Below are 21,511 nucleotides of genomic sequence, written 5' to 3'. Positions count from 1 at the left end.
AGTAATTAATTAAAACCACATCCAAGAGATTTAAAACACATTAATATAATCACATGTCCCCGTATGGACAAATATGCAGAAAAACCAAAATACACATTTAATCACTCACGCCAAAATCCCATTTTGGCCCAATCGTAACCATTATTTTATTATGCATGCACCACGGTCTTCCCTATGGATCGTCCGCACACCCTGGCTCTCTTCGTCACACCACAGGTAACGTCTGTGCATGAAACTTCGTAACGAGCGATGTTCAGTTCCGCGCCCAGTGCGTACATGGCCAAGCATCCTCTAACCTCGCCAGCAAAAAAGGCCACGGAATTGGTACGAGAGCGTTACCTTCTCGTCCGTTCCCGTCGTCGCCCTGCGACAACTAAGTGGACGTCACGTCAGTTTGTTTCACTCCCGAGTGACCAGAGAAGCTCTATCGAGATAATGGCCCATCTCGGCTTGGGGTCGTGATACACACGTACCAACACAATTATCACAACAGTCTCATTTCCAAACAGACAAAGTGACAACATAGCACAATTTATTAAGGCGATAAAAGTGCATGACAACAATTATTGGATGACATATTAAATAATTCATTTATAAATTCTCAACAATTACAAATACAACCAATTACACGTGTAATTCCATCCTCCAATCCGGCCCAAGGCCCAATTACAACAGACCAATAAATCAACAGTTTACGAATGACAATTATAACAATATTATTTTAAAACTCATGAATTGCATTGGATAATTACATACAATGAAGATAGGAATAAATCTGAAAGATCAAGCGAAAGGGCGTAGCTCAAGGTGGCGGCTCAGCGGCGGCAACAGTGTCAAAAGGCCTCTCAACTCACGGGTTGGGTCAATTTACAAGCGGATGAAAATTCAACTCACTACAACACAACAATTTCTCCAAGAAACCGAGTGATAATTCACAAGTTTAGAAATGAATAGAGCTCGGCAGAACAACACAAGCTCGCGGGTTCACTAACAAATATACAGAACAAAATCTCAGACACCAAGAAATGCGGTAAACTTAAGCGAGAGAGAAGATGAGGATTTTCGAAACATTTAATCTGAGGAACTCGTGGACTATAAATAGACCAATTATGGTGGTTTGAGGAGTTGTGTGTCGCACGGGTAGAGAAAAGAAAATCGGCATCACAAGCCGTGGAGGAGGAGAAGCATATCGCGCGGACACGTGATGCGGCGGCAAAGACAGCACCACCCGGAAGCCATGCCTAACGCCACCAAGAAGCTTGCGGAAGAAAGAGGTGGTGGCCGTGGGGAGCGGCACGCATGACAACAAGCTAAGGATCCTCCACCGAACGACACCGAGAGTTCATGCAAGAAGGAGGTGGAAGAAGGAGGTGGAAAAGGAAGGGTTGACACACGGCAGCTGCTGGAAAAGAAGAAAACAGAAGAAGGAAGAAGAAGAAATAAGAAGGAAGAAGATGAAGCAGTGCGGCGCCAAAGGAGAAAAGAATAAAACCCTAATTTTCCCTTGACCCAAAACGGCACTGTATCGATAAGTGGGGGACTGGGTTCACACGGGCCGCACGGGCTGGGCTGGGTATCAAGCACACAGGTTGGGCTTCAATCACAAGGCTGGGTTCGGGCTTCACACAATACACGGCCCAAAAACAAACACACACTCACACACAGCCCACAAATAAATAATCACTACAAATAAAATTACACAAAAATAATAACACATATAAAAAATAATAATAAGGAAATAAAAACCCAACATACCAAAATAAATAACAATAAAATAACACACTTAAAAATAACATAAATAAAATAACACAATAACATATTTAAATAAATAATTAAAAACCCATGAAAAATATGGATCTCACACATAATCCCTTTGATTTATACTCTTCCACATAAGATAAATTTTGATGCATCGAAGGAAGAAAGGGTTAGCCTAGCTATCCAGTTGGGCAACCTTTCGAGATCCTCTAATTCCACTTTACCTGCTAAACCAACTTGCACAAAAAAAGACATGTTAAACTCTGTGATGAGTTTTTGATAGGTTAATCTCTAGGCATGACTTTGTTATCTTAGAACAAATAGTATAGACTACATGTTATGAGTTTGAAACTTTGCCTTCACATTTTTGGAGTCGTCAGACTGGGAAAATTTTCTCTTGAATTACTTAGGATGGACTTGAAAATTCTTTATTGAGATGCACACCCAAAATTAAGTCAAGACTTTTGTCCCAGACACCCATAACCAATTAAAAAGGAAAAGAAAACAATTTTTTCTTTTTAGGTTACATATATTTCCGACCAATATGGACTAGAAAATGTTGGTGCAAAGGGTTGCAAAATAATAAATAATGAGAGAAAAATTTGCTTCAAAGCACGTTACAATGTTGTTTTCCTTAAGACAATATTCCCCCCCATCGATAACGGTATGCATATGGGTTACAAGTGAATTTACCTCCAAGATACAATGAAGTCCAAAACAAATTTGTTTGTCTAACTGCGTTATGCACACAAGAAATTAGACCCTGAATACTCTCAGATTTTGTTATTCAACGAAGAAATTAGAAATCTAATCTCTCGAGAACAAACAGATTTTAACATGTTTTGAATGAGTGAAAAACGTGGGAGAGAGAGAGAGAGAGAGAGAGAGAGAGAGAGAAATTGAATTATGGGATGCTCAAATGGCAGGGGCCAATAGGCCTATTTATAGATGACCAAAAGTTGTGAACGAAAATTATTACCCTCCGTGTTTGTGAAAACTGTTCAGAATAGTTACATATATTGTGCCTGTTGCCACCTGACTCAACAGTTGGACTTAGTCCAATGGTTGCCTTGCTTCTCGTTCAACTGGTTGTTGAGTCTAGCGGGTGCGCTTTGTGAGTTTTATTTTTCCCAAGCATTGCACCTCACTGCTTGTTCTCCTAGACGCATGTCCATGCCCCTTGAGCCCCAAGCGTTGCAGTGCATAAGCACCTAAGGTGCTAGCCGCATGCCTCTTGGAGAAGTCTCTTCATAAATCAACAAAAATCCTTCATTTGAAAGAGGTGTGGATCGAACCAATCACATGGATTAAATAGGAAGCCTCAATACCACTAGGCTTATGGTTAGAATATAGACCCAAAATATAATAAAAGTACAACTTTCCAAATCAACTCAAAAATATTATTAGTAAATATAATATATAATTAATTATTTTAAAAATATTTCTAACAGAAAAAATGGGTTGCATGCCCATAATTTGAGTTAAAAATGATAGGAGTCGACCAACCCGTGAGACTTAACAAGATGGTGAATGTTGGAATATATCCGCTAAAGTTTTTCAAATATGAGTGCTTTAAATTAGAAAAAAAATAGATATATGAAATATAATAAATGATATTTACAATCATAGAATGTGTAAACACTACATAATCCTATTGAAAAAAGTGAATAAATATGTAATTCATATAAAAAAGTTAATTTTTTAATTATAGACCATACTCTTTAAAAAAAAATACACAATACTTGCATAATCCATAATCATATCCGGCATTTCTCTACTTACTTACCCCTATACACAACTTTGATGTATTATTCCCATCACTACTACGCACCCTGGCTGCCTTTGAGGTTTGTGGGCTTGAACTTCTCTGATTCATAAAATGCAATCCCAAAGCCCAAATACCCTTATATAACTCATGTTTACCTTTTGTGTCACGTTCTTATTTCAAGGGATATCAACTTTGACTCCAAACTATATTCAATTGACCACGTACCATTCACTTGACATTTACATCACTTAAATAGTAAGATATTATATAAATGTCGTATGATATAGAGACATTAGAATAACATTACTCAATTAAGAATGTGGATTGGTTGAAATTCAAAGGCATACATAAGAAATTTCTTTGCAAGGACCCAGATTACATTGGAACTCTCACAAATAGGATATGAAAGATGATGTTCTTTCATTTTTATTTTTTTTAGATTCTACTCATCCACTTTTACGGGATTACAATGCAATACTTATTTTTTTTTTTAAAACAAAAATCAGAATTGTCTCTTATTTTCCAAAATAATCTAAAACCAAATCCTTAACCATTTTCGACATTTTTAGAAACCAAACATGACCTTCGATTTTGAGCCACTTGGGTCAACTTTAATTCATGAGTTGAAACATGGAAATAAATTAGAGACGTAAGCCATTTTTTTTTGGTAAATTTCTAAGAATTTCTGAATGATCTTTGAGATGTGATTTTTTCTTAATTTCTCGAATAATTTTTTAGATGTGAATTTTTATTGAATTTTATAAGAATTGTTCAGGTAAAATATCTAAATTTTAATATTTTTTAGTAAATATTATTATTTATTTATTTTTTGTTTAATTCAATTTAGTTTAATTATTTATTTTTGTTTTTTCTTTCATTTTTTTTCCTCAATTATTTTATTTTAAATTTAAATTATTTATGTTAGATCTTTAATTAATAATTTATTATAGCTTTTTAATAATTTGAAGGAAGTAAAAGAGAAGTGTCATATTTGTAAAAAAATTTATAAAAATAAACTTATAAATTAACATGGTTATATATGTACCCTCATATTTATTTTATAATAAAATGAGTTTTATAAAAAATAATTTTATTTTATAATATTATTAATATAACATATTATATTTATCCATTCATACTAATTTATAAATTTACTTTTAAAAATTACTTTTGGATTAAGCGATTTTCTTTTAAAGAAGAACTTATGTATCTTTTGGTTATAAAAATGAGATAAAATAAAATAAAAGTTGATAGTTAAATAAAATATTGTTAAAATATAATTTTTAATATAATTTTTATTTTAAATTTTAAAAATTAAATTATTTATTATATTTTATATAAAAGTTTAAAAAAAATATAATAATTATAAGAATGTCTCATCTCATGTGCTAGATCAAAAATTTTAAGTTTCGTTTGTTTTTGTAAATGTGATGAGATGTTATAAAAATTAAAAATTGAATAAAATATTATTAGTAGATATTTTTTTAATATTATTTTTATTTAAAAAATAAAAAAATTTAATTATTTATTTTATATTATAATTTAAAAAAATTATAATGATTGGATGAAAAATTTTGTAAAAGTTAGCGACACCGTGTTTCGGAGGAAACAAAAAAAAATACAAAACACCGACATGTCCAGTTCTGGCAGCACTCATAGGGGCTTTTATGTCTAATTTGAAAGTAGTACAGTACTAAGTACTGTACGGATATACGGACGCTCCTCCGCCCTCACGTGCTACTTACGCAGGAAGTGGAAGCGAGGGAAGCTCCGAAGATTTGATTCGCAGCTTCTTTCTTTATGCAGATTTCAGGCATTCTCGGGATGGATCACTTTCGGTGTTAATCAGCAATCTTCCGGGGAGGGCCCGAACGTCATATTCGGTTAGAAAGGGCTGAGATTTCTTCATATTTCTCAGCCATTTGCAAAAGTTTGGTGCTTGGTCCAGCTGATTCTGATAATCCCTTTACCTGTCTTATCAGTTTGAGTCGTAGATATTATTCTCTTACGAATGGAACTGCAAAGGTTATGGGTCTATTATGTTTGGGGGTAACTTTTCGCCATATTTAGAAAATGGTCTTCTGTTCCGCTACTAAAATTCTGAATTGTTTACGTTTGAGAAGAGGGAGGGGTGGCGCCGGGGGGGAGTGGGCGGGGATTCCTAAAGAGAGTTACACAAAGGGGTTCTGTTTTTTTTTTTGGAAAAATGATAAACATACGAACACTTTATATAACATTTTATATAATAATATTTAAAAGAGGGATATTTTTATAAAATACTTTATAAAACTAACATTATTTTATAAAAATATTTTTATTTTATAATATGTATTGTAAAAAGTATTGTGTAAAATATTATGTGTTTATTATTACTTATTTTTCTATATTTTCAAGTAATTTCATTTTTGTCAGGTGAAGTTGTAAAGTTTTTCTTCTCCCGAGTTTGATTTGTTTATCTTTTTAATTTATTCCCAAAAGGAAATCAACTTCTCAGATACTTTTTAGCCAGAGGACTTGCTTAGTTATTGCTTGTTAGAGCATTGACAATCGCCCAGCCATTAATCAATGCAAGATCAAATTAGAAGGAAATGTGAGAAAAAACTCTAGTATTGGCCTAGCTAAACTTCATAAGTTTAACATTTCTGCTGCAGTAAATGTTAGCAACTCTCCATACTTAGCGAGGGACTGTACACATGCCAAAGTATTTTTTTATCATTTGTCTACCTTCCGCTCTTTCTTTCTCTTGATTTTATTCTTCTTCATCCCAAAATCTTCATTTTATCTATTTTGATTTTCTTTCTCCCAAAACTCCGTCTTCGCCCTTTTTCTCCCGAAGCTCCATTCTCTTCTTTGCCTTTTTCTTCTTCAACCTGCAAGCCATAATCTCCCTTTTCTTCTTCAACCCGCAAGCCATAATCTTCTAGCCCCATTCTTGCTGAGACGTCGCTCTTCCCCAGCCCGCAAGCGTCCCCTTCTCTCCAGCGGTTGCCTTCTCCAGCGATTGTCGTCGTCTTCGTTCTCTCCAACGTACGTCCCTCTTCCTCGCTCTTCTCTCCCTTTTCTCTCTGATTTCTTTTCCGTTTTTTGCCCTTCTCTTTGTTCCTTCTTCTTGTTTTGTGCTTTTGATTTATGGGTTTTGTTTTGATTGTATGCGTTTTGTTGAAAATACTGCTCCTGCTTGGTTTGTCAAGAAAACTATTAGGAACCTGATGTATCGCACCTTTTGGAGAAACGAGATTAAACGCACAGCTTCAATAATCAGTGCTATACGCAGCGTTTGGCATCCTTAGAGAATTTCAGCTTATTATTGTATTTTGTCTCTTTGTAATAGTCAGTTGCTAGATGTATACGTGTCAGTCTTTTATTTGTATGGTTTGTTATTCTGCATGAGTATATGAGAAGGGACTGAAGGGAGGGAGAGGTATTCTGGAATCTTGTATGAATTGATCTAAGTATGGAGGTTGGAAACCCTCGAAGCTTTCCACTATCAATGAATATGAGTCTATGAGACTCCTTATCAAACACCTTTCCTGCAATTTTATTCTTCCACAATCACTCTGTTTTTTCTACAGCAGCTTCATCTCATTACAAACAAAGCCCAACTTTCATTACATTACAACAGACTACTGTAAGTTACACTAGATTTCAAGAGGGTTCATAACAAAAACACAAAAAAATAGTGAAGTTTCGTGGTGCTTTCCAAATCCAAATTAGTAAAGGGATGGGCTAGATGGCCTTGCCTTATCTTTCACGTAATAAAAAAAAAAAAAAAATTGGACTGCAAAACTTTGATTACTTATAGTCCATGGGTTCTTCTTTTCTTTCTATATGCATTCTGGTTTGTTGGAGATGTGTCGATTTCTATGACTTTCTTGATTCTGGTTTTGATTTCATGTCGATTCTAGTTTGATTTGTTGGGGAATGGTTTCCTTCCAATTCTCCAACAATCTAAGCAGATTTAATGTTTGGGTGAATGGCTGAGAGAACGAGGCTAAAGAGATGGCTGAAGTATATTTTCTTAATGTTTGGGTGAAGTATATATTTCATCACAAGACCAAGTACATGAGGGACATGCACACTGAAACATGATTCATTGTGCATAATCGCAAAAAGGAGACAGTAATGGTGGAAACCCAACTCTCTGAGGCCTGCTGTATGGTTGCTGGGAAAACTGATAAATAGACATCTAATTTTGGGTTTTGTTAGTTTTGGTTTCAAATGCATGAAGTTAGTTTGTAGTTGCAGAGTAAAAGTTGATCTTTTTATTAGATTTATTTATGTTGGTGGTTCAACTGTACAATTATCTATTTGCCATAAACTGAATCTTAGTGTTGTTTAATTAAATTTCAGCCGATGATGAAACAAATGGTATTTGTACAACGTATGACAGTTCATGATTGCATTAATACCTACTGCCTTCCTTCTGAGGCCTTGCATTTCTTTTTTAATTTTGCAATTACTTCCTTTAGTTTTCTTTTGAATGAGGGTTGATTGATATGTTTCTTATATTTTATGGATAGCATATGGGTCGTGTGATGAACAATAGCATAGTTCAGATGATACTCTGTGATTATCGCATTGCATGTCTTTCGCTCCTATCTGATGACCCATTTCTCCATTGCCGTTTATGTGTTTTTGCCAATGGGAAAAGTCGTTTAACATTTCATTTTATACGGTAAGGTTCCTCTTGTTTGTGAAAATAATTGTGTTCATATGATACCTCCAATCCTATTGGATGTATAGGAATCATTGTTTTATTTGTGTACCCGTTTGTTTTGTTCTGGATGTGCTGTGGATTGGCCAATGATTATTTACCAATTTAGACAAGCATATGTCTGAATCATTTTCTGTTGACAAACTAATCTTCTCTATGAGGCCAAATTCCCCTTTCACTCTTCTCTTCCCTTGAAAACAACCCTATTCTTGTTATAGATGGATTTGATGATGCATCATGCTCATCTGAGGGATTCTCTGCCTTTGTTTTGTTTGGTTGACGTTGGTCTTATTCTTTACAACTTCTATAAAGCACTAACTAGGTATGGTTAATGTAGATGATTTCCTTCAACACGTTTTATAATGCTCTACTATTGCGTTATTCATAACAAAATGTTTGCTAATGCTCTTTTTCTTTTTATTGTATTAAATCTTATCATGTATTCCAACCGCACATTGTGCTTAATACACAACATTATGCAAAACTACAAGGCTATGATGTAGAGATGATATCCAATGCTCTGCAACATGGTGCAAAACTAGGTTGCTGCTGAATTTGTCAACTCTGTGACTCTTGGTTCATAAAAACTAAGTGAAAAGGAAAATATTACAGAATCGAGTGTCTCTTTGTTTTGACTGAGAAGGAAAATGGTTACAGAATTATATATGGCACTTTAATTAATCGTTTTTCCTTATATGATAGATATATTTTACATTTCCTTGGACTGTGTTGGACTGTGGATTGTGGACTGTGGAATGTGTTTGTATTTATTTGTGGACTGTCTTGCTCAATACTAATGCATTTGTATTTTTGATTCCTTTTCATGAATGAGAATAGAGTTTTGTCTCAATTCCTTTTGACTTTTGATTTCCTTTTGATTACACTTGCAATTTTAGGCACATTGCATAAGAAATAGGTTGAGGAAACAATAATTTTAAGTAAAATATAAATTATTAATTAATATATGAAGTGTATTTGTAAAATATAAAAAAAAAAATTTGTAAAATAATATTAAAATATATAATATTATATTATTATTTTCACTTTAAGATAGCTAGTCTAATGTAGACTCAACTAGTCAAAAGTTAATGCTATAGCTAAAAGTTAAGATTCTAGTCAAATTTTAGACTTGGCGGCTAGGCCATTGCCAAATGCTCTTATTCATGCAAGTCCTTGGAGCTCTCGGGGGAAATTTCAAGCTGTCTGCCTTTGCGCGTGTTTCTGCATCTATTTATCTGTTCACGCCTAGTAATATATCTCATTTATCTCTTTTATGTGGGTTCCGAAGTCATCCGTTTCATTTGAGAAGGCTTGGCACGACTCGCTTCTAAGGGAGGAAGGGTGGGGAGATAACGAAATTTTATGTTCTATATGATATCCAAGGCTGGCTTTCCCCGAGAAAGCAATTAATTTAAGGGCATTCTATCTACAGGGCTAAGATGCGATCAGGCCTTTTCTCGAAGCTGAACACTACTATCTTTTCTGGTTTCGCACGGGCAACAGCTCAGCAACGATGTGGGTGGCGAGGTTCAATACATATGCTACTTGGACCAGGGAACTTGTTGTTTGGAAATTTAGTGCCATTGCATTCCTTGCCGTACTCAACTCCTTTGATCTCTGACACTTTTCTGTTTCCTCTTGGCTGTGAGATCGCAAGAAAATCTATGGCTGCCTCTACCTCCAAAACTTTATTGGAAGATTATTTTTGTTGACGACTTCTTCACAGGTTGTGGAAATGCCTTAGACTTCACGAAACCTACTGGTCTTTTTGACAATGATGGAAGTTGTAGCAGATACCACAAAGCTAGCTTGAGTTTCAGAAGGCAAGACTGGTCCAATGGTCATCTTATATGTGGAAATTTTATTTTTGATGGTTTGTGGAGTTGTAAACCCAGTACACTTGTTGAACCATGGTTGAAGAAAATTCATGCTTCATCTTCTGCATGCCATTCTGCTGGGGCTGCTCATGATGTTTCTTTTGACAACAATTCTCGTGACGAACAGCTTGCGGATTCCAGCATTTTGTCCGGCCAGTATGTGGTCTCATATTCTTCACTCGTTATTTTTATTAGTCATCTTAATCGATTGATCTTAGCGCCTACCATGTGCTTAGTACTTCTTGGGTAGTGTAGTTGACTTCATGATGCTGCAATTTTAGGTTCTCCACTATGGTATGTACTTGCTATTTCCAATTAGAAATAGATTTGGTTGGTCTAGAATAAACTGTGTTAAGGGATGTTTTGTAGCTGCCTTTTGCAACAGTTGCTTGGTACCTACGAGAGGGAGAAAGGGGTGGCTGGTGGCCGGGTAGCCTCCGATACCAAAGTCAGGTACTTTGGAGCTTAACCTCTAAAAAATCGGGGAGAGCGAGTCTTACCTCTCAAATGCCTTATCCCGCTCCCCCGTCATGTCCCGCTTTCCTAGGTTCCCGTATGCCCATGCTTCCCGAGATGTTGGCCCATCAGCATGCTGTCTTTTCCCAGATCCTCGTCTCGTGTTCCTGATCATCTCATTAAATGCGAGGGAGGGATCCCTCTCTCTCCCGTGGGCCTTCATTGCCGGCGGGAAAGATGGACCACAGCTCTGGGCTTCCCGGGGTCTCGCTGGCCCGCAATCTGGGTCCTGATTTCTCCCTTCCACTATGGCTACGAGTTTGGACTCTTTATTTGTGTGTATCCCTCACCCGATCTCCCCTCCCTACACCAAGAGGGTGAAGAAACATTGCTTGTAAGTGTCTGCAATTTATCAAATGGGCTTAGCAGCCTGAGAGAGGAGGGTTTCTGTAGTTCTAAAAATAATTTTGCTTTTCATTGTTTCTCACTCTTTATACTTGTATCTCTTGTTTGGTGTTCAGAACGTTTTTGGGTGACAGAACCCTGAAGCTAACTTCAGGATCATGTTACCTGCCACATCCTGACAAGGAAGAGACAGTTGGAGAGGATGCTCATTTTATTTGCATAGATGAACAAGCAATTGGTGTTGCGGATGGTGTAGGTGGCTGGGCAGATGTTGGTGTTGATGCAGGGCAATTTGCCCGTGAACTTATGTCCTATTCAGTGACTGCAATTCAACAGGAGCCCAGGGGTTCAATTGAGCCAGCCAGGGTTTTAGAGAGGGCCCACTCAAGCACAAAGGCCAAGGGTTCCTCAACAGCATGCGTCATTGCTCTCACAGACAAGGTTTCTCTTTCTTTTTTGCCCCTCATATTCACAAACCCCTCATGCATGTTGCTTTTTGTAGATTTTGGTAGCTATGGAACTTGGAATGTTTTATGCTAAACATTGTTGTTAGGATAAATGCTCCAGTTGATGGAAGATATAACTTTCTCGAGACTTTTACTAGCATTGGGAATATGTGTGCATTTGCTTTCTGACCCATTAGGATGCAGTCTAGTGGTCAAAGAGCAAGCTTGGGATGGGCTGTAGACTTGGGCTGGTTCAATTCCTCACTAGAAGTTTCCCTAGATCACTTGATACACAGTTAATGTGGATGGGGTCATGTATCTAGAGTTTACTCCATGGAGGTGGGTCTAAAGGCGTCTGCTTTGATGAGGTTCCACGTCATAAAAAATGTATCTTTTGCTTTCTGCATGTAAACATTCACACCTATAATTTTTATTTCAACCTCAGTACGAGCAATATTTTGATATGTACAAGTACAATTTTATGAACATAAACGAAGGCTTGCAGTGTTGGCTGAATAAAGGCTCTCTTATTGCAGCTCTTTCTAGATTAGCAGATTTTATGCCTTTGATTTACTGGAGTGTTGTTTCTCTTCTAGGCCTTCAACAAAGTGGAATTTCCAAAAAGTGACAGCCCTTTCTGTTGGATGTATTAGAAGTTTATCTTTGTTTACAGTGGTCACCTTCTTACTTTCTACAACTGGGATTATTGCAAACTCCCAATCGCTCTTTGTTGTCTTTCTGAAAATTGCAAGCCTCTTAAGGCAAAAGGGTTTCTAAGTTGCAACTTTTAGCAGAATGAAATCACTGTTAATGTGTTTGGTATACTGGAGAATCGCACTTGGGTTCAAGACTGCAGGCATGGGCTGTTGACGCAATTGAAACCTCGATGGAATATATGAAGGTTTCTGGTCACAGAAAGTTTTAGCACATTCTTGTCCTTCATATTTGATTATCTTTATGTCCCTTTTGAATAATTTACTTTCTAGATATTAAAAAGACAACAAACTTTGTCATCTCGTGTTATATGGTTTCATACGTTTTCTTCTTTTAGCAGGGACTACATGCTATTAATCTAGGAGACGGTGGATTTATAGTGGTTAGAGATGGATGCACTGTCTTCCGATTGTCAGTGCAGCAAGCATGGCTTCAATTTTACATATCAGCTGGAGAGTGGTAGTGGGGGTGATCTACCTAGCTCTGGTCAGGTCAGTTAACACTTTAATACCTCGAATCATATATTCTTTGTGAGATGTCGTCAGGATATATCCGAATCATATATTGGTCTTTGGAAATGGAAAGAGTTTTGGCTTACTTCTGTCTTTTATGTGATGGAATAGAAACTTGTGGTATGTTGTAATGAATTCATAAATTAACCACACAGAGACAGTTATATATACGCGCACATGTGTGTGCGTGTGCATTAGGGTTACACAGATAGCTGACATGTTACTGATGTCTCTTCCTATAAGGCTGCTGTCATGGTTTACTGGTAATTGTTTGAGAATATTTGGTGCACCTCTCTCTCCCTAACACATACACAAACATTAGATTTAAGAAGTGAATTGGTCGTGAGTATTGAAGATCTGTTTAATATCAGGCTTTCATAGTTTTGGACCCTTGAGAGATAAGATACTGTTAACTAAATCAGCATAGGATATGACTAGAAAATATTGTTTTCTTGAAGTAGATTAGAAAGGAGTGTCTTGAATATTTTCACCCCAGTAGTATATATATCAATTAAATCAGTAGCTTAATCGGGAGAATCATGGCACATACTTGAGCATCTTCTTGGGATCAATGTATTCAGTTTATTACAATTCCTGTCACCGCTGGGGATGTCATTATTGCTGGAACGGATGGATTATTCGACAACCTGTATAATAACGTGGTTACAGCTGTTGTCGTTCACGCGGTTAGGGCTGGCTTGGAACCTCAAATAACTGCTCAGAAGATGTCAGCTCTGGCATGCCAGCAAGCACAGGATAGAAATCGGTCAACACCTTTTTCTACGGCTGCTCAAGAGGCTGGGTTCTGCTATTATGGAGGCAAGCTCGATGACATTACAGTTGTGGTGTCATACGTTTCTAGTTCCGCTGGTGTGTGAGTTTCTCATCCTCAGTATAGCTATACTAATCTGCTTGTACGGTTTCATATATTCAGTTATGTAAACTAATAAGCCCCATTAGTTCAGTTTTTGGCCGTGAAAACATTCCAATTTCTTTAGTTCAATTTTTTGGCATTGAGACATTCAAATACATGGCGTGAGATACCCAAGTATCAAGAACTTGACAGTATGCATATATCATTTCCAATATCTAGCAGGAAGCTGCAGTTTGTAGAAATTTAAGGATCTCTGTTCAATGTTTTTCTCCGATGTGGTTTATATATGGCGTTCTTCTGCTTGTTTTGCATCTGAACCAATTCAAGGTTTGAGAGCACTGCAAAAGTTAAAATAAGAAAAGAAAATTTGCCCTAGCCATCTTAAAATTCATCCTCAATTTTTGTACTCAATTATCAGAAGAGTCTCATTACACCTTGTGAAGCAGAACTCATCTAGCCTTGCAAAACTTTACCATACCAAAAAACATCATAACATTAGGGCTTGTTCAGAAATAGATCTCATCCTAAATTTTTCATCTCATCTCATCCCATCTCCTCTCAAATATTATTTAAATACAAAAATTTTCAACTTTCTCATTTTCCAAAACCCAACAAAATTCAACTCAAACTATCTTACTACTATTCACAAACTATCTTGTTACTATTCATAAAATTTTCATCTCATCTTATAAAGTGCAAGTCCTAGCAGAATACAAATGGGCGAAACCCTAGCACAACAAAGGGACGAAACCCTAGTAGAGCAAAGGTCAAGAGAAGCTTTTGGAGAAAATACCTCAATTGTATTAAAACGTCCGTGTACAGTGACAAATCAAGTATTTATATAAGTAGATAGGGAAATAAAATACACGTGACTAACATGTGATACAAAGAAAAATAAAAAGAATAAATTTAATTCATGATACCCCCTTCAAGATGGAGAGTAAATAGAATGGACTCCCATCTTAAAAACTAAGTGATGAAATTGTTGAAAACCAAGAGGTTTGATTAACACATTAGCAAGTTGATGATTAGAAGCCAAGTGAAAAGTCTTGATAACTTTAGCTTGAATTTTTTCTCGAATAAAGTGACAATTCAGCTCAATGTGCTTTGTTCTTTCATGAAAGACTGAATTGGCAGCCATGTGTAAGTAGGGCTGTAATCGAGCCGAACTGAGCCGATCTTTGGTTTGCCGAGCTTGGCTCGACTCAAAATACTCAAGTTCGAGTTCGAGCTCAAGCCTGAGCTAGAGATTTTTTTTTTATTCTTCGTTCGAGCTCGACTCCATAAACTAAACTTTCAACTTGAGCTCAAGCTCGAGCTCATTCTATAAACGAGTTTGAGTCGAGCTTGTTCTACAAATGAGCTCGAGCTCGAACTCGAACTGTTTATTTTTTGAATAAGATTTAATAATTAATAAATTAAATAAAAAATAAAAATAAAAAATCTAATACTGAATTTATACAACTAACAAATAGGACCTCTATTGAATTATAAAATTTTAAAAAATTTATAAATAATTAATATCTAACTAGTTGATATTTATTCAAAATAATAATATATTATATGCCTACATGTATTATTAATACATACACTTAATATGATAGCATATATTTATTTCATATATGATTCCCACATACTAGTATACGAAATTATTAAATTTAATCGACTAATTATTATACAAATTATAAAATATACTTATGAAGTATATTCACTATATAGACATAAGTAATTAGATTACATATTATATATTTAATTATAAAAATGATATTCTTATATTATTAGCTAATAAATATATATATGTATATATACATAGATGTATGTATATATTTATCAATATATGAATGAGTTTTAATCAAGTGGAGCTAACGAGTCAACTCGGGCATAAACGAGCGGGCCTTAACGAGCCTTAGTCGAGTCAAGTAAAGTTTTGTCGGGTATGTGTCATTTACAATTCGAGTGAATATCTTCTTTCACTGAGTGGGTACCGAGTAGGTTATCGAATATACTGGTTCATTTACAGCCCTATAGTGTAAGGCAGCCTGACTATCACAAAAAATTTAAGCATTGAGTATGGGAAATACCAAAATTAGATAAGAGAGTGAGAAACCAAATAATATCACAAGTGGTAGAAGTCATGAATCTATACTCAGCTTCTGCAGAAGATCTAAAAATAGTGGTTTGTTTCTTTGTTTTCCAAGAGATCAAAGAATCCCCATGAAAAACATAATAACCACTTGTAGATCTTCTACTATCAGGACAAGAGGTCCAATCAGAATCAGCTAAAGCTTTGAGAGATAATGAATTGGCAGCTGGGAAGAAAAGACCATGACTAGGAGTGCCTTTGATATATTGTAGAATTCTGTAGGCTGCTTGTAAATGGGGCTGTCTAGACTGAGCCATGTATTGACTAAGCCTAGAGCTGTAAACAAGTAGAGCCGAGCCGGTCTTTGGCTTGCTGAGCTCGGCTCGACTCAATATACTCGAGCTCAAGCTCGAGATTTTTTTTTATTCTTCGTTCGAGCTCGGCTCGATAAGCTAAACGCTCAACTCGAGCTCGAGCTCGTCCCACAAACGAGTTCGAGTCGAGCCGAGCTCGAGCTCGAACTGTGTATTTTTTTTAATAAGATTTAATAATTAATAAATAAAATAAATAAATAATTAAAAATCTAATATTGAATTTATAAAACTAATAAGTAGAACCTCTATTGAATTATAAAATTTTAAAAAATTTATAAATAATTAATATCTAACTAATTGATATATATTCAAAATAACAATATATTATATGCCTACATATATTATTAATACATACACTTAATATGATATCATATATCTATTTCATATATGGTTCTCATATACTAGTATATAAAATTATTAAATTTTATCTACTAATTATTATACAAATTATAAAATATACCTATGAAGTATATATTCACTATATAGACATAAGTAATTAGATTACATATTATATATTTAATTATAAAAGTTGTATGCTTATATTATTAGTTACTACATATATGTGTGTGTGTATATACATACATTTATCAATATATGAATGAGTTTAATCGAGTCAGGCTAACGAGTCGACTCGAGTATAAACGAGCGAGCCTTAATGAGCCTTAACCGAGTCGAGTCGAGTTTTGTCGGGTATGTGTCATTTACAATTCGAGTGGGTATCTGCTTTAACGAACGAGTTTTTTTTTTTTCACGAGTCGAATTCGATTCGAGTTTAACCGAGCGAGTACCAAGCGGGCTGTCGAGTAGACTGGTTTATTTACAGCCCTAACTAAGCCTATTAACAAAATAACACAAGTTTGACTGAGTTAATATGAGGTAAAGAAGTCGACATACAAGTCTTCTATAAACTGTAGGGTCAGGCACAAGTCTCCCACATCCTTACTCAACTTAATATCTTGTTCCATAGGAAAGACAACAGGTTTAGAAGCAAGTAAACCAGCATCTCGAAGAATCTCTAAAGAATATTTTCTTTGACACAGAAATACCAGCAGGAGATTGAGCCATTTCCAAACCAAGGACATATTTGAGTTTATTACGGTCCTTAAGCTTAAACTTCTCATCAAACAAGGACTTCAAAAGCTCAACATATTTCATATCATTACTAGATATGAGAATATCATCAACAAGACAGGAAGGACAATAATCAGCTTTGGATTGTTGAAAACCCATACTGAGTATAGAAGCTAAAAACTTGGAAAACCACTGTAGTGAGGCCTCTTTCAAACCATAGAGTGATTTATTCAACTTGCAAACTTAAGACCCCCCTTTAACATGAAAACCAGGAGGTAAAACCATGTATACTTCTTCAGATAAGTCCCCATACAAAAAAGCATTATTAACATCAAGCAGTGTAAGATGCCAGCCTTTCATAGCAGCAATGACCAAAAGAGTTCTAATATTAGCCATTTTAGCAACATGTGAAAATGTTTCAGAATAATCTAATCCTTCAGTTTGGGTATAACCCTTGATAACCAACCTTGCCTTATATCTTTTAATGGAACCATTAGTATGATAAATCTTAAAAACCCATTTGTAGCCTATAAGCTTCTTACTAGGAGGTAAAGAAGTAACAGTCTATGTATTATTAATTTCCAAGGCTACAATCTCAACTGACATGCATCTCTCAATGAGAGTGCTTGACAGATTGATGATAGAACTCAGGTTCAGTATCGGCAGAAATGGACATGACAAAAGATTTATGTGAAGGAGAAAGATTAGCATAAGATAGAAATTGAAAATATCATATTTAGGAGAGGAAGACAAACGGGAAGAAGAACCTGATGAATCATAAATTTTTGAAGGGTTTGATGTGGAGTGTGCAGAAGAGGAATTGCAATGAAAGTTTTGTAAATATCTAGGTACCTTTCTGATTCTAGAAGGTCTTTTAGGAAGATCAGAAGGCAATGGTACCGTGCCAAAAATTGGAGAAGAAGAAGACTGAACAAATGAATCATTTGAATGAGAAGGTGAAGAGGTAAATCAATAGAAGGCGCTAATGAAGGCACAGTTAAAAAATCTAAAGTTGAACATTCAACAAGAAAAATAGAAGGTATCATAGAAGAAAAATCAGTAGTATTTTGAGAAGTAAAAGGAAAAATATGTTCATGGAAAACAACATTTCTTGATATAAAAGATTGATTAGTTTTTAGATCAAAAAGTTTGTAACCTTTTATGCCAAAAGAATAACCAAGAAAAATACGAGTTCAAGTCTTATGATCAAATTTGGTTCGAGATCTTTATAAAGTTGAAGCAAAACAAAGGCAACTAAAGGTTCTTAAATGATCACAAAAATGAGAAGTTTTGAACAAAAGCTCAAAAGGAGATTTTTGTTCCAAAAGAGTAGGAAGTCTATTAATGAGATAAGTTGCTGTTAAAACAACATCACCCCAAAAATGAATAGGCAGATGAGACTGAATCATCATTGTTCTAGCTATATTAAGGATATGCTGATGTTTTCTCTTCATAACAGAGTTTTGTTGAGGGGTCTCAACACAACTGTGCTAATGTATTATGCCTTTAGAATGCAAAAAGGGAGCAAATGAAAATTTTGTGCCATAATCAATGCTAAGTGATTTTATTTTTAAATGAAATTGTGTTTTAACCATTTTATAAAAAAAACTCTAAAAATATGTGAAACTTCAGATTTATGCTTAAGAAGATAAAGTCATGTAGTACGAGTTGAATAATCAAAAATAGTAAAAAAAATATTTGTAACTTTCAATAGTAGGTGCAAAATATGGACCCCAAACATCTTAATGAACAAGATCAAAAGGAGCAGTAAACAAATGAACATTATTAGGACAAGGTAATTTTCTTTGTTTAGCTATAGGACAAATCATGCAAGGATTGCATTGAACAATCAAATTAGGAACAAAATTATTCACAAACAACATCTTGGAATTAGAAGGATGACCAAGTCTATTATGTCAAAGCTTATAATTAGAGCATTTGGAAGAAATGGAGCAAACATGTGAAAATATTGTATCAGGTAAACAAGCAACATATGTACTAGAAAAAAAGTAGGTTTAGAAATAGAAAGGTCGGACTGTTGCAGTATATAAAGGTCTCCCTGCAATCTACCCACTTCAATCAGCCTCTAACGAATCAGGTCCTGGATTAGACAAATGTCAGAGGAAAACAAAAAGTAGCAAGTTAGTGATTGTGTTAACTTGCTAATGGAAATCAATTTGAATTTAAAGGTTGGAACACATAGAACATCATGTAAAACAAGATATTCAAAAATAGAAACAGAGTCAATATGTGTAAGACACAGATTGACCATTAGGAAGTTTCACAGAAGCACTAACAGAACTGGTAATAGAAGTAAAACAATCAATAGATTTCGAATCTAGGAATTTGAATCAAATGTAGTAGACTGAGCAACAGAAAACATAGAGTGAGTATTATTATGAGGAAAAATAATACCAGAAAAAGAATTCGAAACAATTACATTGACAGCAAAAGGAACTTCATCAACAGATTTAAAAGGATGGAGCATGGACAGAAGTTGCTAATACTGAGCCTCAGTCAAGGAAAAAAGAGAAACAACCAAGGAATTACTATCACTAAGGACAATGTTATTAGCCACAGACTATTGCTTCTGTTTCAATTTATAGCCTGGAGGAAAACCATGCAACATGTAACATTTTTCAATCACATGACCAGTAATTCTACAATGTTTACATATTAGTCTATCCTTCTTAGAAAATGACTTAACATATCTGGTTCCATCAATTTGAGAAGCAAAAACATGTGAATCAATAGGGGCAAAGAAGCAAAAGAGATTTCTCGTTGTTGTTCCTTTTGTAAAACAAGAGAAAAAATTTTATTAAGAGGAGGCAGAGGTTCCATAAGCAGAATCTGTGCATGAGTAGGTGTAAAAGATTTATTCAATCTCATAAAAAATTATAAACATGTTCCTGTTGAATATAGGAGTTCAACATTTGTACAACTCCATAAGAACAAGTAGGAACAGACTTATAATTAGTAATTTCATCCCAAAGACCCTTAAGACGAGTAAAATAATTACTCACCAAAAGAGAACCCTGAGAAAGAGAGGAAATCGATTTCTGCAACTGAAAAATGCGAGGTCCATTTTTCTGAGAAAATCATTCCTTAAGATCTGACCCGATCTCACAAGCAGTTGTAGTATACAATATACTAGAAGAAATTTCAAGAGAAACGGAGTTTAAGATTCGAGATATCACCATATTGTTACATCAGAGCCATGAAGAAAGGATTGAATTCGTCAGATCCGAAGGTTTAGGAATAGATCCATCAATAAATCCAAGCTTGTTCTTTGCCGAGAGAGCCATGGACATCGAATGGGACCAAGGATGATAGTTCTCACCAAGAAGAGGCTGAGTGACCAAAAGGACACCAGGACTATCACTAGGATGAAGAAAGTAAGGAGAAGTAGTATCCTCGGATACAGATTTGTGAGATGGGGTCATGGAAGCAATAAAAAAAGGTCTTCTGATACCATGTAAAGTGCAAGCCCTAGCAGAATACAAAGGGGCGAAACCCTAGCACAGCAAAGGGATGAATCCCTGTTAGAGCAAAGGTCGAGAGAAGCTTTTGGAGAAAATACCTCAATTGTATTAAAACATCCGTGTACAGTGACAAAGCAAGTATTTATATCAGTACATAGGGAAATAAAATACATGTGACTAACATATGACACAAAGAAGAATTAAAAGAATAAATTTAACTCATGATATATCTCACTCTCCAAACGACTCCTAAGGCTTCAATTACTCCATAAGAGTTGGATACGCATGCTTATCAGATTCTTTGAACATCGCCCAAATCGATTGCTAGGCTTTGAATTCTCCACACCTCCAAGCTCTTCTACTCCTTTCACCACTGTCTTCTTCCCTCGCTCCTCTTCTACAATAGTCAAAAGGAATTTTTGAGAGAATGTTTGTTTATATGGGTTGTCTTGTAATTTCTCAATGGGAACTGAAGTCTGAGATATGATTGAACCCTGTTTGGATTAGTGGTTTACTTTGGGTTGAAATCTGCCCAATGTAGAACTGATTTAAGTTTTACTCTATCCTTGAACCATGGTAGAGATGTCTTGATTTCTATTGGCTCAGATCACATGAGCTCATAGATAAGATCAAGGCTGCTTTAGGAAATTTCTTTAATTTTTCTACTCTCCTGGGCATCAGGTGTTTAACTTACAAAAATACTTATTGTACCAATTTCACAGAAAAAAAAAAAAGAGAGGACAAGACTTTGCATTTTATTAAATAGCAATTATTTATGGTTGAGGAATTTTTTTTTTTAAATAAAAATTGTATTCATTGATTACTTTGTATTAGTCATTACAACATCTCTCACTCTCTACAATTCTTCTAATGCAATTAGGTGCATCTTCTATCCAAACAAATTCAGACGGTAAAAATAAACTTTCCTTTGCTAGAATATGAGCTGCCTCATTGTAAGTTCTATGAGTAAACTGTAC

The 21,511-nt window shown here is 35.3% G+C and overlaps 1 long non-coding RNA gene, 2 other non-coding genes and 1 pseudogene across 3 annotated transcripts; 3 read left to right on the top strand and 1 right to left on the bottom strand.

Annotated features, from left to right (window-relative positions):
- Positions 1–2,562: 2,562 nt before the first annotated feature.
- Positions 2,563–7,886, bottom strand: LOC121245792. The gene is made up of 3 exons (XR_005936999.1): positions 7,665–7,886; positions 7,038–7,039; positions 2,563–2,572 (listed from the first exon to the last, which is right to left on the bottom strand). It is a non-coding gene; the product is annotated as an uncharacterized LOC121245792 (long non-coding RNA).
- On the top strand, positions 7,875–7,957 carry LOC121247923. The gene has a single exon (XR_005937324.1). It is a non-coding gene; the product is annotated as a small nucleolar RNA U83 (small nucleolar RNA).
- Positions 7,958–8,049: 92 nt separating this feature from the next.
- Positions 8,050–8,137, top strand: LOC121247907. The gene has a single exon (XR_005937312.1). It is a non-coding gene; the product is annotated as a small nucleolar RNA snR60/Z15/Z230/Z193/J17 (small nucleolar RNA).
- Positions 8,138–9,414: 1,277 nt separating this feature from the next.
- Positions 9,415–13,771, top strand: LOC121245789 (annotated as a pseudogene).
- Positions 13,772–21,511: the final 7,740 nt, after the last annotated feature.

Source organism: Juglans microcarpa x Juglans regia, chromosome 1S (genome assembly GCF_004785595.1).
Source record: "Juglans microcarpa x Juglans regia isolate MS1-56 chromosome 1S, Jm3101_v1.0, whole genome shotgun sequence".
NCBI lineage: Eukaryota > Viridiplantae > Streptophyta > Magnoliopsida > Fagales > Juglandaceae > Juglans > Juglans microcarpa x Juglans regia.
Note: the sequence above shows the minus strand (reverse complement) of the source record. Positions and strands in the feature narration are given on the sequence as shown.